The sequence below is a fragment of the Rhinoderma darwinii genome, chromosome 2, assembly GCF_050947455.1.
Source record: "Rhinoderma darwinii isolate aRhiDar2 chromosome 2, aRhiDar2.hap1, whole genome shotgun sequence".
NCBI lineage: Eukaryota > Metazoa > Chordata > Amphibia > Anura > Rhinodermatidae > Rhinoderma > Rhinoderma darwinii.
In genome coordinates, this window is record NC_134688.1 from 352954216 (window position 1) to 352970487 (window position 16272).

A 16272-nucleotide genomic window follows, 5' to 3' on the forward strand; every position below is an offset into this window, starting at 1 on the left:
TCATCTGACCTGAGTCACCTGACCTCACGTTACTGAGGTCAGATGACTCTGGTCAGGTGACCGGACTGGTCCACTCTCGGGCCAGCACGTACTGACCTCACTCACCCACTGCCGCCATACTTGGCTTGGTCCGCCCTCCTCCTAAATGTGAATGGGTAAGACGGACGGAGCCAAGAAGCGAATGACGTGGCCGCAGCGCGGTCTGAGTGAGGTCGGGCCAGACCAAATGATCTCGCGGGCGGGACGGACATCCCCCACCCCTGCTCTAGAGGGATGTGTTTTGCATGCTGGGCTGCAGAGTGCAGAGTATAGCAGTAGAACAGCAGGGATGTGTCTCAGTAGCAGACAGTGAGTAATTACAGCACTACCTTACACCTTGTAACAGAGGGGCATACAGGCAGCTGTAAATATAGGTAATGTATTTGAGGGGGGAGAGGAAACATGGAAATTGTAGTCTTTTTCCATGGTAATTCATCAACCGCAATCGTAAAAACAGCTGTTCTGCACAGTATCTGGTGACCATGCAGACACATATAGGTTCTATGTTTTTTTATAAGCTTAAAAAGCTTTTTTAACACTTTGAAGGTTAATCATTTTAAGGGAAACCGGGTCTATGCACTGTATGTCTATGCAGTCATTTAGCATTAAATGTCATTTATCTACATAACTTTTTCATCTGGTTTAACCTCTTGTTGACATCCAATGTCCTATTACGTCGGATGTACGCCATCACACTATGGCGCGGGCTCAGGAGGTGATTCATATTCAGTGGGAGACGGCTGTTTCAAACAGCTGACACATGCCTGCCACGTCCGGGATTAAAGATAACGTTTCTGTCCGTTTAACTACTCAGATGCTGAGGTCAATAGCTACCATGGCATCTGAGCGGTTAGACATAGGGAGGAGACTCCCTCTGTCCCCCGATCGCTCACCCCAGCAAGGAAATCGTGGGTGCCGATTGCATGATCTGCTGACAGTCTAGTGAATATGGTGCAAACAGGGGTCCAAGAGGGGGAATAACCTGCGCCACTGGTGTCTGGCAGCTGTTTATTTCACATCCAAGCTAGTCCTTCTCAATGAATTAGAATATCATCAAAAAGTTAATTTATTTCAGTAAGTTTATTCAAAAAGCGAAACTCATATATTCTATAGATTCATTACACACAGAGTGATCTTTTTCCAGCATTTTTTTCTTTTAATGTTGATGATTTTGGTAACATTTAATAAAAACCCAAAATTGAGTCTCTCAGAAATGTAGAATATTATATAAGCCCAATTTCAAAAATGATTTTTAATACCGATGTTGGCCTACTGAAAAGTATGTACAGTATATGCACTCAATACTTGGCTGGGTCTTCTTTTGCATGAATTACTGCATCAATGCGGCGTGGCATGGAGGCGATCAGCCTGTGGCACTGCTGAGGTGTTATCAATGCGTCGTGGCATGGAGGCGATCAGTCTGTGGCACTGCTGAGGTGTTATGGAAGCCCAGGTTGCTTTGATAGCCGCCTTCAGCTCGTCTGCATTGTTGGGTCTGGTGTCTCATCTTCCTTTTGACAATTCTCATAGATTCTCTATGGGGTTTAGGTCAGGAGAGTTTTCTGGCCAATCAAGCACAGTGATACTGTGGTTATTAAACCAGGTATTGGTACTTTTGGCAGTGTGAGCAGGTGCCAAATCCTGCTGGAAAATGAAATCAGCATCTCCATAAAGCTTATCAGCAGAGGGAAGCATGAAGTGCTCGAAAATTTCCTGCTAGACGGCTGCGCTGATTCTGGACTTGATATAACATTTAGCCAAGTGTTCACTTTTTGAATTGAATTACTGAAATAAATTAACTTTTTGATGATATTCTAATTCATGGAGAAGGACAAGTATATATAGAGGGTATATTCATTTGCGGCAGACTTGTAGCAGAAATTTCTGCGCCTGAAAATCTGTTTCATACATCAGAATGGGGTTGTTTCTGCAGCATTCAAATAGATTTCTGCAAGCCCCATATAAATGAATGGGACAGTCACAGAAATTTCTGCAACAAATCTGCTGCGTTTCAATACATCCTAATGGGGCAGCATATACTGACGACAGAACCGCTTTAACCATATTTATAGAAATAACTTTGTAGGTGGCGTACCTCCACCTACATCTTTGCTTTGTGTCTTTGATAATACTAGTGATTTTATGCTTCCAAATAATAGCATTATACCTCAAATGTGTTTGAATATTTTTCAGGCTTCAGTTACTAGAAGATAATCCGAGTTAAAAGGGTTTTTCTGGGCTTTATAAAAATGAAAATTTTAGGGGAAAAAAAAAGCTAATACTCACCTTGTAATTCCCTGTTACCCCAGCACGGCCTTGTATATATTGGCTGGAGCAGTCCCATAGCACCACGTGACCTCTCCAGCCAATCACTGGCTTCAATGGGGATCTCAGTGAGTATGGCACATGACCGCAGTGGCCAGTGATTGACTGGAGTGGTCACATGCTGTTACGGAACTAACATTTTGGAACAATTTAGATAAAATAAGGTGGACATTGACTTTTTCTTTGAGTCAAGGTTTACATTTTGACGGTGTTTGGTAGGAATAATTTTATTTTCTTTAAAGCAACAGTGGGGTTAATTGTATGTCATAGAAGAAAAGCTCTATTGTAAAAATAGAATATGAGATGGAAGCTTTGTCCTTTGGACTGAAGGAGAAGCAAATAAAAGAAAAACTCCTTTGTATCAAAGAAGCATGGCTCTGCTCTATAAATATTTTAAAATCCTCGTGCCATTGACCGACTTAGGCTCCTGGGCACTGCAAGTGACTGTTTACATGTGTATTTTTCACAAATGATACTGCACATAAAGTCAAGTACTTTACTTTGACATGTTTTATTATATGGCCATTTCCCTTTTTATTTTCACATTTTGCATAGCCCTCTGGGAAATGTGGTGTTTGTTGCCACAGAGACCAAATTTGAGCTGGTCCCTTGAGGAGATTCCTCAGATTCACGGCCAGGACAGAGTCCATTGATTTATCAGTGACCGGTGTATACATCCAGAAAACGGCAGATTAATCTGTGCCCATAGGGACCCATCATGTCTCTCCAAGCTTTACATGGACAGACATGCTGGAACTTGGGAAATGTCAGTGCCACAGACATAAGAATATTTTTATAACACGCCATGAATTGACTAATAGATCCATAAGTACATAGGCTGCCTACTCCTACTCTGCAGCCACATATCCATATGGATGAGGCTGAGCTGCCTGCGGGGAGAGGGCAATGTTCTGTGCTCATCTCCATATTAACTGCTCTGCCTGCTGATCTGCTACAACCAGGCCCCCTGGCCTTGCTCCAGCTGCACACAAACACTCAGACCCCCGCTTGGTGGTTTTTTTTTATTCCGTAGAAGCACCCGCATTGAACATTCGTAAATAGACTGCAGTCTGTAAAGGTTAGAGGGTAAATGGACTAATTTTCTGCTGGAGAAATAGGGGCGTAATAAAGAAACCATTTATGCACGGGCCGGCTGCTATGTAAATAGTGGTTTAATGAATGTGTGAATGTATCCTCATACATTATAAATGCTGCACAGATTACTGCGAAGAATATTAAAAATATGTGAGTAGGATACAGGAATTTCACACTGAGAAGACTGACGGTGCAGTTATATGTAACATCAAAAACTTCCATTGCCTGGTGGTGCACAGATTGGGTCGGAGTTGGTGTCCCTGTGTATAGCTCTATATATTATGTTACTTAATAGTATGCAATTTATACTAAAAAAGCTTTGAGGGTATTCACAGGCATGTTCTATCTCCTTGTCAGTGCCATCCATATTTGTTGAGGTGGGTGTATATAGATTCAGTAGGCATTCTTATTGTGTATACAATAAATGATGTTGCAGTCTGTATATCCTGTATGGATCTTAACCCTTAACATTGTATATATTTACAGGAACCATTAGATGCCTGGTTAAGCTTTGGGACACATAAGGATATGTTCCCATTTGTGTTTGGATATCATCATTTCCTAATCCTTGGTGAAATATAAATTTTGGTATTTCTGACCCACTTCTTCATATTGTTCATGCTCTCTTTTGTTCATCTGCTTCATTGCATGTAAATGGGGTTGATTATTGAACTATCACTAGACTGTCTGCTAGGAACTGAATCAGAAGTATAAGGGTATGTGCACACACACTAATTACGTCCGTAATTGACGGACGTATTTCGGCCGCAAGTACCGGACCGAACACAGTGCAGGGAGCCGGGCTCCTAGCATCATACTTATGTACGATGCTAGGAGTCCCTGCCTCGCTGCAGGACAACTGTCCCGTACTGAAAACATGATTACAGTACAGGACAGTTGTCCGGCAGCGAGGCATGGACTCCTAGCATCGTACATAAGTATGATGCTAGGAGCCCGGCTCCCTGCACTGTGTTCGGTCCGGTACTTGCGGCCGAAATACGTCCGTCAATTACGAACGTAATTAGTGCGTGTGCACATACCATAACATGCAGATGTAGCCATCTTTATCTTGGCTCTGATAACTTGCTGCAGCGTCATATCACACAGCAAAAGCCATTGAAAAGTCATTGAAAAAGTCAAGATAAAGTTTCTTGACACTGTGTATTTAATGCAGTAAAAGTCAAGATAAAGACGACTACATCTGTACCCTGCTCTTTACGAATACAAAAAAAAAGGCATCCAGTCCAGTGTTGATCAACCCAACATATTGAGGGGCCCTCAAACAGCCCTTGACGTCATCAGAGGGCAACACCTCACATCAGCTAGGGCCGTGTCGGAAGTAGGCTACACACACGTCTAAGTTTTTTACACCGCTATATTCATGGGTAATATTTTCTTCATATACTGTATTTTAGATTTTTTTTTTACAGGCTAAAAAAACACTTAAACCACGGACATATATAAACGTCCATACAAAGATACATAAACATACACACAACAAAACTTTTGGAGCTAGGATACCACAGTGTCCCCATAACAGAAGAGAAATGTAGATCTTTTATTCTTTATGGTTGGGCAGAGTGCCTAATCATTATGCTGGCACGTGAGTTCCAAACAAGGAGTTGAAGGGGTTGGCCGCTTTAAATATAATATTTTTAATAAACCTGAATGTAAGCAACTTACTAATACATCTATATTTGAAGGAAGTTCTGAATTGTTTTGACACTCTCTTAAGACACGCTCCCTTATTAGCATAGTCTTGTGTCCCAACCGCAAGCTACTCCCATTATGAAAATGGCCACAGATGGAGGGGCATGTGATGAGACACGTTCATCGGCCTCCTCCAATGCAACACACTGCGCATGTGCAAGTTTTCTGGACATCCAGGACCTGCAGAAGCGCAGATGTAAGCATTGCGGAAAGGTGACTGAATACTTTCATTTTCGCTAGTTCAGTGTGTTACAATGGAGGAGACTGATGGACGTAATTCGTTACAAGCTCCTCCATTTTCAGCCAAGCTGTGCGGTCAGGACAGGAGACTATGCTAACAAAGGGTGTGGGTGGCAAAAGGGTGCAAAACATCTAATAAATATATATTAGTAAGTTGCCTATATTTAGGTTTACAACACATTGAACAAATATTATTTGAAGTTGACATCCCATTTTTTGGACTTAAAGAGAATAATATTTCAAAACCCCATCCACATGTATATTAGAAAGTTGCAGAACTTTTCAATACTTAATGATTAAGTGGTGTTCCCATCACAGACATTTGCAGAATATCTAAAGGGTATGCCATAAATGTATGATAAATGTGGGTCCCAGCGCTGCAGAGGTACAGTTCTTTTTTTCAGCGGCTTTCAGTTCTGTCTGATAGAATTGGATGCCCTACAGTATGAAAAACTTGGAAAGTGAAATTTTTCTTAGCGTTTTTACATGCCCTAAGGGTCTGTTCACTTTTGTGTTGGTATTTCCGTTGTTCTACTCCGTCAGAGAAGCAGAACAATAAAAATACCGGAAGCACCGGTTCTTTTGTAAGACGGACACTACCGGCGGTCGACAGAACCCATTGACTTTACGTCAGGGTGTCAGTGGTTTTACCGGAAACAATAGCGCAGCATGCTTCTTTATTGTTTCTGGTGTTTTTGCCCGTATCTGTGACAGAGGCCCTTAATGGAGCCTCCAACGCAGATGTCAACAGGCCCTAATAATTCTAAAAAGCAAAGACTATCTGTGTAAACATGGTACATAAATTAAGGCTATAATTATAATATGAATTTCCATAAAATAGTCATGGAACTAAATTCTGTGGTCCTCTGGTATAGAAAGGTAACTTGCAAACATATGTTTATGAATATTAACCCCTTGCCAACATAACACTTAGTTACGTCATACCCAGAAAGGGGAATTATGGAGCAGGCTGTAGCATAGAGCCGACACTTCAAAGTAATGGGCGGAATTGGCGATGACACCTGTTCCGCTCTTGTAACCTCTTAGATGCCGCGGTCAGTGGCGACCTCGGCATCTAAGCGGGGGGTGTTCCCCGCTTCAACAGCCCTTGCTTCGCCCCCGCGACGTATCAGCGGAGTGCCTATTGTTGTCATGGTAGCCATGGAAGGCCCCCAGGTCTGCCATCTTTCTGCTCCTATTAAGCCCTACCTGAGGCAGGGCTTAATAGGAGGCTGTAAAAATCATGATATACTGCAATACATAAGTATTGCAGTGTATCGTGATCGCTGGTTCAAGTTCCCTAGGGAGGTCCATTAAAAAAAAGTAAAAAAACAGTTGAATAATTGTTTTTTATGTACAAAAATAAAAATATTAAAAGCAAAAAAAACCTTCCCATTTTCCCTCTAAAGCAATGTAAAAAATAAATAAACATAATTGGTATGGCCGCGTCCCTTAAAACGCTGAACTATTACAATATAACATTTTGTAACCCACAATTTAAATGCCAGAATCGCTGTTTTTTGATCCCCTCGTCTCCCACAAAATATGGAATTAAAAAGTGGTTAACCGTTTATGTAGCCCAAAATGGTACCAATAAACTACATCTCGCCCCGGAAAAAAACAAGCCCAACACCGCCCAATCGACAGAAAAATAAAAACTTTATGACTCTCCGAATGTGACAACACAAAAAAATATATATTTTTTGGATAATTAGTTTTTTCTTTTTAAAAGTAGTAACACATAAAAAAGACACTATAAATGTGGTATCGCCGTAATCGTACTAATCCAGAATAAAATTAACATGTTGTTTTTATTGCTCAGTGAACGCCGTAAAAACAATGGAGGAATCTGTTTTTTTTCCCCATTTCATCCCACAAAGATTTTTTTTTCCAGTTCCCCAGTACATTATATGGAACAATAAATGGTTCAATGAAAAACTACAACTCGTCCCGAAAAAAAACAAGCCCTTATACGGCTTTATTGACAGCAAAATATAACAGTTATGGCTTTTGGAATGTTGGGAGGAAAAAGAAAATGAAAAACTGAAAAATGGCTGCGGCGGTAAGGGTTAAAGGGCTGTTGATGTAAAAACAGAAATGTTTTTTTTAATGGGAAATTCAGGGTCACTATACCAATAATTATAGCAGGGAAACAAAGTGACGTCCAAGTATAAAGTGTGGGTAACATTCCATTCCATTGATGGCCTCATCGTGGGCTGCTGAGAACATTTCCCAACCTACTGTAATACAGACTGCTCAATGAAGTTAAACTTTGTCCTTTGTGTGAAATGCCAAAACTGTTGGGTGGATGGGCTGGAGCTGGAGCTCAGGGTAAACACGGACAATTAAAGTCAAATTTTATTTTCAGCAAAACATAGAGCAGATATGTTGTCTGTCACTAAAAAAGGAGAGAAATCTCAAACACTAACTCATGCTTATGGCAGGCGTAGTAACTAATCACTTTACATATAGAGGTTTACAGTTATTCTAAGGACTACCTATCCTAACACAATTGTAGTAAACAATTGTAGTGTTAGATTTGTACTGTTTTTAGCCTCTGGCTGTTAACAAGGATGTTTCCATTCACTGACTGCAAGCAAAAATCTAGAAAAAGGTGAGGAATTGAAACAAAGTATATTACAAATCTGCAGATCTTAAAGGGTAACTAAACTTTTGCTTCGTTTTAGTGATCGGTGGGGGTCTCAGTGCTTGGACCTTCACCGATCAAACCTTCTGACATGTCACTATGACATGTCAGAAGTTTTTTGAAAGTTTAGTTACCCTTTAACATTCTACAATCATTAAAAGGGTTTTCTCAAAATTGCCAGTCATCACCTATCCACAGGATAGGTGATAAATATCTGATTGCTGGGGGCCCGCCGATTACTAGGACGTGGGTTCCAAGACCCCTGTCTGTCCTCAATGCTGAACAACCGAAGTGAGAATACATGTGAATTGAGCGGTAGTCGAGCATGGACGCTATTGCTCCATTCAAAGTCTATGGGAGTGACGGAAACAGCCTAGTACAGCGCTCAAATGTTTTCGCCAGGCCCATAGACATTGAACGGGACAGCAGGGCGCATGATCAGTTACTGCTCCATTCAAGCTCCTTCTCAAGCTCCTCCAGTGATGAGGAATCTGGGTTTTCAGGACCCCATACTTGAAACCAGAAACCTTTAAACAGAGCTGGATTCTGAGCTCCAGAAATCTACCACCAAAGCTAGAGGGGTTTACTAAGCTCTATGACCCCCTCATATTTTTATTGGTGGAGGTTCTAAGAAATTAGATGTGATCAATAACGGGTGGATCCTGCGTGACAGACACGCAGGACCTGCTGAGCCGTCCGTCCCGCTGACCTGATGGATTTGGGTTTCAGCACAAGATCCAGGATACATAGAAGCTATATCTCAAAAATTTAATATTTTTTAATAAAAGCTATTTATAAAGTTGCATTAAACACTATAAGGCCTCATGCACACAAACGTATTTTTTCCCTCCCGTAAATACTGGCGTAAATACGGGTCCTTGGTCACACGTATTCGACCCGTATTGCACCAGTATTTACGGACCCGTGCCTGTAAATACGGGTCCGGTGTCACCAGTATTCCACTCGTATTTACGGGCACGTTTTCGCTGCAAAATTGCACTGCAGTAATCGGCAGCCCCTTCTCTCTATCAGTGCAGGATAGAGAGAAGGGGCAGCCCTTTCTGAGGTAAAAGTAAAAGAAATTCATGCTTACCCGGCCGTTGCCTTGGTGACGCGTCCCTCTTTTGACATCCAGCCCGACCTCCCTGGATGACGCGGCAGTCCATGTGACCGCTGCAGCCTGTGATTGGCCTGTGATTGGCTGCAGCGGTCACGTGGGCTGAAACGTCATTCAGGGAGGCCGGACTGGAGGAAGAAGCAGGGAGTTCTGGGTAAGTATGAACGTCTTTTTTTTTTTTACAAGTTGATCTATATTGTGATCGGTAGTTTCTGTCCAGGGTGCTGAAAGAGTTACGGCCGATCGTTTAACTCTTTCAGCACCATGGATAGTGACTATTTACTGACGTCGCCTAGCAACGCTCCCATAATTACGGCTGCACACACGTAGTCACCCCGTAATTACGGGAGCCCCATAGACTTCTATGGGTCTGCCCGTGTCGTAATTACGGCCTAAAATAGGACATGTTCTATCATTTTTAACGGCCCGGGCACCTTCCCGTAAGCATACGGGGAGGTACCCGTGGCCAATAGAAGTCTATGGGCCCATAATTATGTGATTACGGGCGTTTTTACGTTCGTGTGCATGGGGCCTAATACATTGTTTTAGTCAAAACAAAATAAAAAGTCTTCAAAGCCTCTAAATCTATTCAGTTTTACATTTCTACTGTGTATTGTATGATTGGATGTATATTCCCTCCACCATAGGAACCCTGGCAGTATACGCTGGCATTTCCTAGAGTTAATGCAGAAGCCGGGCAGAAGAATGTTCTATTCTAACCTGGGTCGTCTTCCCTTTGGTAGAAGAGCCGTTTATCTGCAGTTTACTCTTCAGGTTATGACATATATTAAAGGTGTTTTCCTGGAGGGGAGCTTGTTCTTTGTGATGATAATACGTGGTGATGGATGCCAGGATGTTTTAACTTTAGGTTCTAAAAGCAACTGATAAGGAGAAGCCTTTCATTTGACAGAACCTGGGGGATGAGAATGTAAAAATAAACCTAGTGCGCGAGCAATGTGTCCCTGAAGCTATGAACATCACTGACACGTCTACTCGTCTGCCACTTCCCATACTGTAAATCACAGCTGCAAATTACTGAATTTGCTAATTTATTTCCTTGTGTGTCATTCACTGGCATCTATCGTCCTTCTGTATGTCTTTCTCAAGAATCTGTATTTGCCTAATTTTACATACATACTCCATATTTGTGTACTATGCAAAGCATGACTAGTTTGGCGTCAGAAGGGGGTTTATTGTCTAAAAAGGCATTTGCATGTGAAAGCACACACTTAACGCTACAGTATCTACACATTACATGACAATTGAATGCAACGCAAGCTCTGGCAGGAAGACAAATAACACCATGAATCTCACTTATGTCGCTTAGGCTAGATTCACACGGGCGTTGCGCATCTCTGACTTATTCACGTCCAAGGTACATCCGTGCTCTGCGCTGCGCGACGCAATATCATGCATCCCCCATAGACTAGAGTCTATGTAGGGATGCGTTAATGTGTTGAAAGCAGGAAAAGCGGCAAGGATAAGGATTTGAGCGACTTAGACAAGGGCCAAATTGTGGTGACTAGTAGACTGTTTTAGTGCATCTCCAAAACAGCGGGTCTTGTGAGGTTTTTCCGTAGATGCAGTGGTTAGTACCTATCAATGACCTTCGTTATGTATGAAGAAAAAAGGGAGAGGCTTGCAAGCCAAAGACCACCATCCTAACCGTTAAGCATGGGGGTTTCAGCATCATGTTGTGGGCGTGCTTTTGCTGTAGGAGGGACTGGTGCACTTCACAAAATAGATGGCATTATGAGGGAGGAAAATTATGTGGAAATATTGAAGCAACATCTCAAGACATAAGCCAGGAAGTAAAGCTTGGGCACAAATGGGTATTCCAAATGGACAATGACCCCATTCATACTTCTAAAGTTGCGCCAAAATGGCTTAGGGACAACAAGGTGAAGGTAATGGAGTGGCCATCACGAAACCCTGATCTCAATCTTCTATAAATTGTATGGGCGGAACTGAAAAACATGCGCAAGGAAGGAGGCCTACAAACCTTACTCAGTTACCCCAGTTCTGTCAGGAGGAATGGGTCAAAATTCCAGCAACTTATTGTGAGAAGCTTGTGGAAGGCTACCCTACCCTAGACAGCTGACACCCGCCTGCAATGGTCTGGATCAACCCCTCGGATGTTGCGTTCAATAGCGAATACAAGGCTTAATAGTAGTATTGCATAAGCGATCTAATGATTGCATGGTAAAGTCCCCTAGGGGACTAGAAAAAAGTAAAAAAATGTTTTATAACATTTATAAAAATATAAAAACAAATGTAAAATAACAAAGTTTCAAATGTATTTTCCCATTTTTCACAAAAAAGTATGTAAGTAACAAAAAAAGTAAATATCATTTGTATCGCTGCGTCTAAACTAGTAAAATATCAAATTTATGCTGCCGGGTGAACGGCGTAGGAAATTTTTTATTCAAACAGAAAGCATAGTGACAATATGGCGACACAAATAAATTTTTTTTTGAACAAATAGTTTTTTCATTGTAAAAAGTAGAACATCATGAAAAAAAACAAATTTGGTATCACTGTAATTATATTGACCCCCAGAATAAAGTTAACATGTAGTTTTCATCGCACGGTGAACACCGTCAAAAAAACGAAACCCAAAGAACAAGGACGGAATCGCTGTTTTTTCCCATTCCACCCCACGAATAACCTGTTTTCAGTCTCCCAGTACATTATATGGCTCATTAAATGGTACCATTAAAACTAAAACTCATACCGCAAAAAAACAAGCCTTCATACGGCTATGTCGATGGAAAAAGAAAAAAGTTATGTCTCTCCGAATGCAATGGAGAAACTAAAATATAAAAACAAAAATTGTCTGTGTCTAAAAGGGGTTAAAGGGGTTGTCCAGGTTGGGAGCTGTTTTTTTTGCTGATCCACAGGATAGATCATCAGTATATAATTGGTGGGGGTCCGACATCGGGACCCTGCACAGATCAGTGGGGCCGGAAGCAGAAGGCTCTGACCAATGTATAGCGGCCGTGTTTTCAAGAAATAAACCCTCCAGGTTCCAGTACTGCACTGTCCTCTTCTAGCAGTAATTTACTTTGAGTGGAGGCACCAGGGAGAGGCGCCACTCTGAGCTACTTCTTATCTCTATGCAGAATAGAGCACTGAGATACTGTCAAAACAGAGCTGACCTGTTCTCTGTGACCAGGCAGAACACAGCATAGGGGACTCCTCTTGCCCAATAGTTAGCCTGGGGAAAGCATTGAACCCTATCCAGTTATCTGCCGTTTGTATCTGGGCTGTACACCACACATGCTTGCACCACAGGCGTTCCATGAATGCCAGTGGGGCATCATTTACCTATGTTGTGGTATGATTGTTTGTTACAGCCCTTTAACTTGAAACTGCATTACTGCTCACATTTCGGTTACCACCCATCAATGCCCACATCTTAACAGGCCTCAATTGTACAGATATGTTGGATATTGATGTGAAGAGGATGATTATGATTTGAAATTATACAATTTAGTGTGACAACACTGAAATCAGAAATATGGTCTTGAGGACACAGAGGTTAAAGGGGTTGTCCATGCACGGACTACTGATGACCTATTCACAGGATATGTCATCAGTATATGATGGGTGGGGGTCTGACACCCGGACCCCGCACCAATTAGCGGCATCTGGGCACCAGACGTCCATGCGGTTGCGGATGACTCCGGTCACAGATTAACGGCCGAGCTGCAGTACTGCTCCTATTTAAGTGAATAGGAGCAGAGTTGCAGTTCTGTAGTATGGCCGCTATGCAGTGTACGAAGCCATCTGCTTCTGGCTACGAACACTGCATACTGTGCAATAACATTCGGTGCCCGCACGCAGCCGGAAAAGCTGATTGGTGCAGGGGTCCGGGTGTCGGACCCCCACCGATCATATACTGATGACCTATCCTAGTTCATCAGTAGTCCGGTGCCTTCACAACGCCTTTAAAGTCCTTGTGCACACGGTTGTATTATGACTCTACTTTACACAAAGCAATGGGGCTGCTATGTTCATGAGCCCTCTACTGTACCCCCGTATGCCGGTGTTTTTTTTCCGTTTGACTCTATATGGAGTAGACTAAATTAAAATTATCGCACACTTTAAATGCCCCTGTAGGTAACTTATGTAGATATGGAGCCTGGAGGAGCCTGTATGGCAGTTCACGGGGGGCTCTGTGCAAAAGGAGCTCTGCATGCAACATGTATTGCGGTAAAAACTCTGTGCCAGTGTGTATGAGTCCTATGGCTCAGACTTGTATCTTCCAGCACTAAGAATTCAGATTAGAAGGAAAGTATTAAGAAATAGTTATGTTTTTTATTGCTTTTTATATTTTACTTCAAGTAGCTCTCCTTTAAATGCAATGAATGAGATCTTACTGTTATGTCTATACTGTCAGATCTGATCAGTTACTCTGTCTAATATCCAGACTTGTTTTATTTAAATTACTACACGCATAGTGTATGGCCCTGTTTACACTTTCTGAAATTCATGCAGATTTCTGCACTGAAATCTGCACGAAATTTGCCTCCCATTAACTTTAATGGGAAATCCATCTCTCTCGCAAACGTGATGGAAACTTACCACCCAGATTTAAATCTGGTGCCTTTCCACATGCACATCAAACTGCACATCCAGGGCAGAAATCCGAGAAGAGCCTCGGATTTCTGCGCAGATCCTACAGTTAATTTTTGTCTCATTTGCCAAAAGGCCAATCCGACCGGTGCGAACATAACCATATATATACACGTAAAGTATCTGCACGTTATCAGTGTTCAATGCGACTTGTATATAACGGAATAGAAAAGCAGAATGGATTATTTATTTCCCCACACGTTTGCTGCGCCACGACTTCTAGCCAGATAGGAGGCATATCTGTTACCTATGAGACTGCCGCTGTCTACTACTATCTTCGCTTGCCTGCTTTTAACTTTTGTTGTATACAATAACTTGTCTTTCTCTACAACCTTTACCTTCTTGTTCTTGATGGATTTTCTATTGTTCTTAGGTATATTGTTTTGGGTTATGGACCATTTCAGATTTTTATCCCCAAAATATAAAAAAGTATAAGTTTATATATTTTGGTTTTCTTTTTATATGTGAACAAGTTCAGCCACCAAGTGACCCAAAAGTAGGGTTGTTTGAATAAACTATTATTATTATTATGCATTAAAAGTCCTAGAATATATTTTTGAAACCCCTCAAATATCAAGGATATAATATATTCTATTGATAAGGTTAGCAATACTATCAGATACTGAAACGTGCAGAACACTGATATTTTGGTCCCCATCTTAAGACAACCTCTTTTTAAAATGAAGCATGTTCGCCAGGGGTCTCCGTCTCTCTGGCCACTCATGTAGCATTATGTGGCGGCCATTTAAATCAATGGCCGCGTTGGTGCATGGTAGAACGGATCTGCCAGAGCTGCTCTTTGTGCTGGTTCATAGAGGGCGATCCAGATAAGAGGGCCCCACTCTATGACATCCATATGTCCTAATAAGTCTTTTTGAAACAACCCCTTTAAGAAAACAATTCTTAGAAAGATGAAGCTTACTTATTAATAATATCTTCTCTTGCAGATTGAAACAAAGTCTACAAAGGGAAGAGGGACACTTGTAAAGGTAAGGCAACAATACTTTACAGAAATTGATTCTTGCGTCCATGTCTTTGAAAATGTCTACGTACTTTATTGAATTAAAGGCTATCTTGAAAATGTATTTCACTAGATGTGTCTTGCGTTGTGGTTCTTTACCCACAAACATTATTACTTTTTTGGTCTACTTGACTGTCATTCAGCATGAGGGCTTAGGGTATGTTCACACGATGAGAGGCATTTACGTGTGAAAAGACAGACTGTTAACAGCTGCCTCGTTTCACACGTAAATGCTCCTCCTCGCATTTTGCGAGCCGTCTGAGACGCTCGTAAATCTTGAGCTGTGCTTCATTGAGTTCAATGAAGAACAGCTCAAATTACGTGGCAAAGAAGTGCTCTGCACTTCTTTGCCGAGGCAGTCCATTTACGCGTCGTCGTTTTACAGCTGTCAAACGACGACGCGTAAATGACAGGTCGTCTGCACAATACGTCGGCAAACCCATTCAAATGAATGGGCAGATGTTTGCCGACGTATTGTAGCCCTATTTTCAGGCGTAAAACGAGGCATAATACGCCTCGTTTACGCCTGAAAATAGGTCGTGTGAACCCAGCCTTAAAGTTCAGGTTCACTTTTTACACATCATGGGGTAACTATGAAGAGCACAGCAGTTGCAAGTTTTTCTTTAGAGTAAAAAATAAATTTTACTGCTATATATTACACTATATATATTACTTCATGCAGAATTAAGAGCATATGAGAACATAAAGAATTATTGTTTAAAAACTAGGATGAAAAATAAAAGTACCTTCATGGGATAATAAAACAAGTTTTTAGAAAAATGGTTTCCAAAGTTGTTAAAATTTTTTATAAATACATTTGTGAAAAGTTTACTACAATACATCACATGACCTTGAGTAATAATTTACATATTAGGTGTTCCTCACAATCTTAACAAATCTGAACAAATCGTAGAATGAACATGTTTTTTAATAAATAGATAACTAAAGTATATTACAGAAACCTTTCATTTAAACTGATCTGTAAAGTTACCCAGTTCTGTGTACAAGGTGAACTTCCATTTTATTCAAATTCTCTTGGTACCTTGGAGAGTTCCATTGCTAGTAGGCACTAAAAACCTACAGAAATGACCTGGATTGATGCATTGATTTCTAATAATTATAGACAGGCACAATCTTAACTAAAGTAATAACACACAAATATCCACAATGCACGGATAAAAAGTAAGTGAACCCCTGTCTTAATGACTTCTCCAAGAGCTAATTGGCAATAGTTGTTTCAATTAGGGAGATGATAATGGAAGTGTGGGTTTCACGGGTGCTATGCATATTAAGTAAAGGAACACTAAGCCTGGTTACTGACAAATCGGTTCTTCTCATGAAAGATTGGTTAGTGTAAACCATGCCTTAAGGCAAACAACTTTAAAAAGACCTCAGAAGATGTGTTATAGAGACGCGTGAAGCTAGGAAAGGCTACAAAAA

General features: G+C 41.3%; 1 protein-coding gene across 21 annotated transcripts in view; it reads left to right on the forward strand.

The window, feature by feature from the left end:
* Positions 1–16272, forward strand: part of NFASC (neurofascin) — a 129123-nt gene that overhangs the window by 39512 nt on the left and 73339 nt on the right. For all 21 annotated transcript variants that reach the window (XM_075853758.1, XM_075853755.1, XM_075853754.1 and 18 more), the window contains one exon: positions 14759–14800. The gene's annotated coding sequence lies outside the window, so the exon portion shown is untranslated. The remainder of the gene's footprint in view (positions 1–14758; positions 14801–16272) is intronic.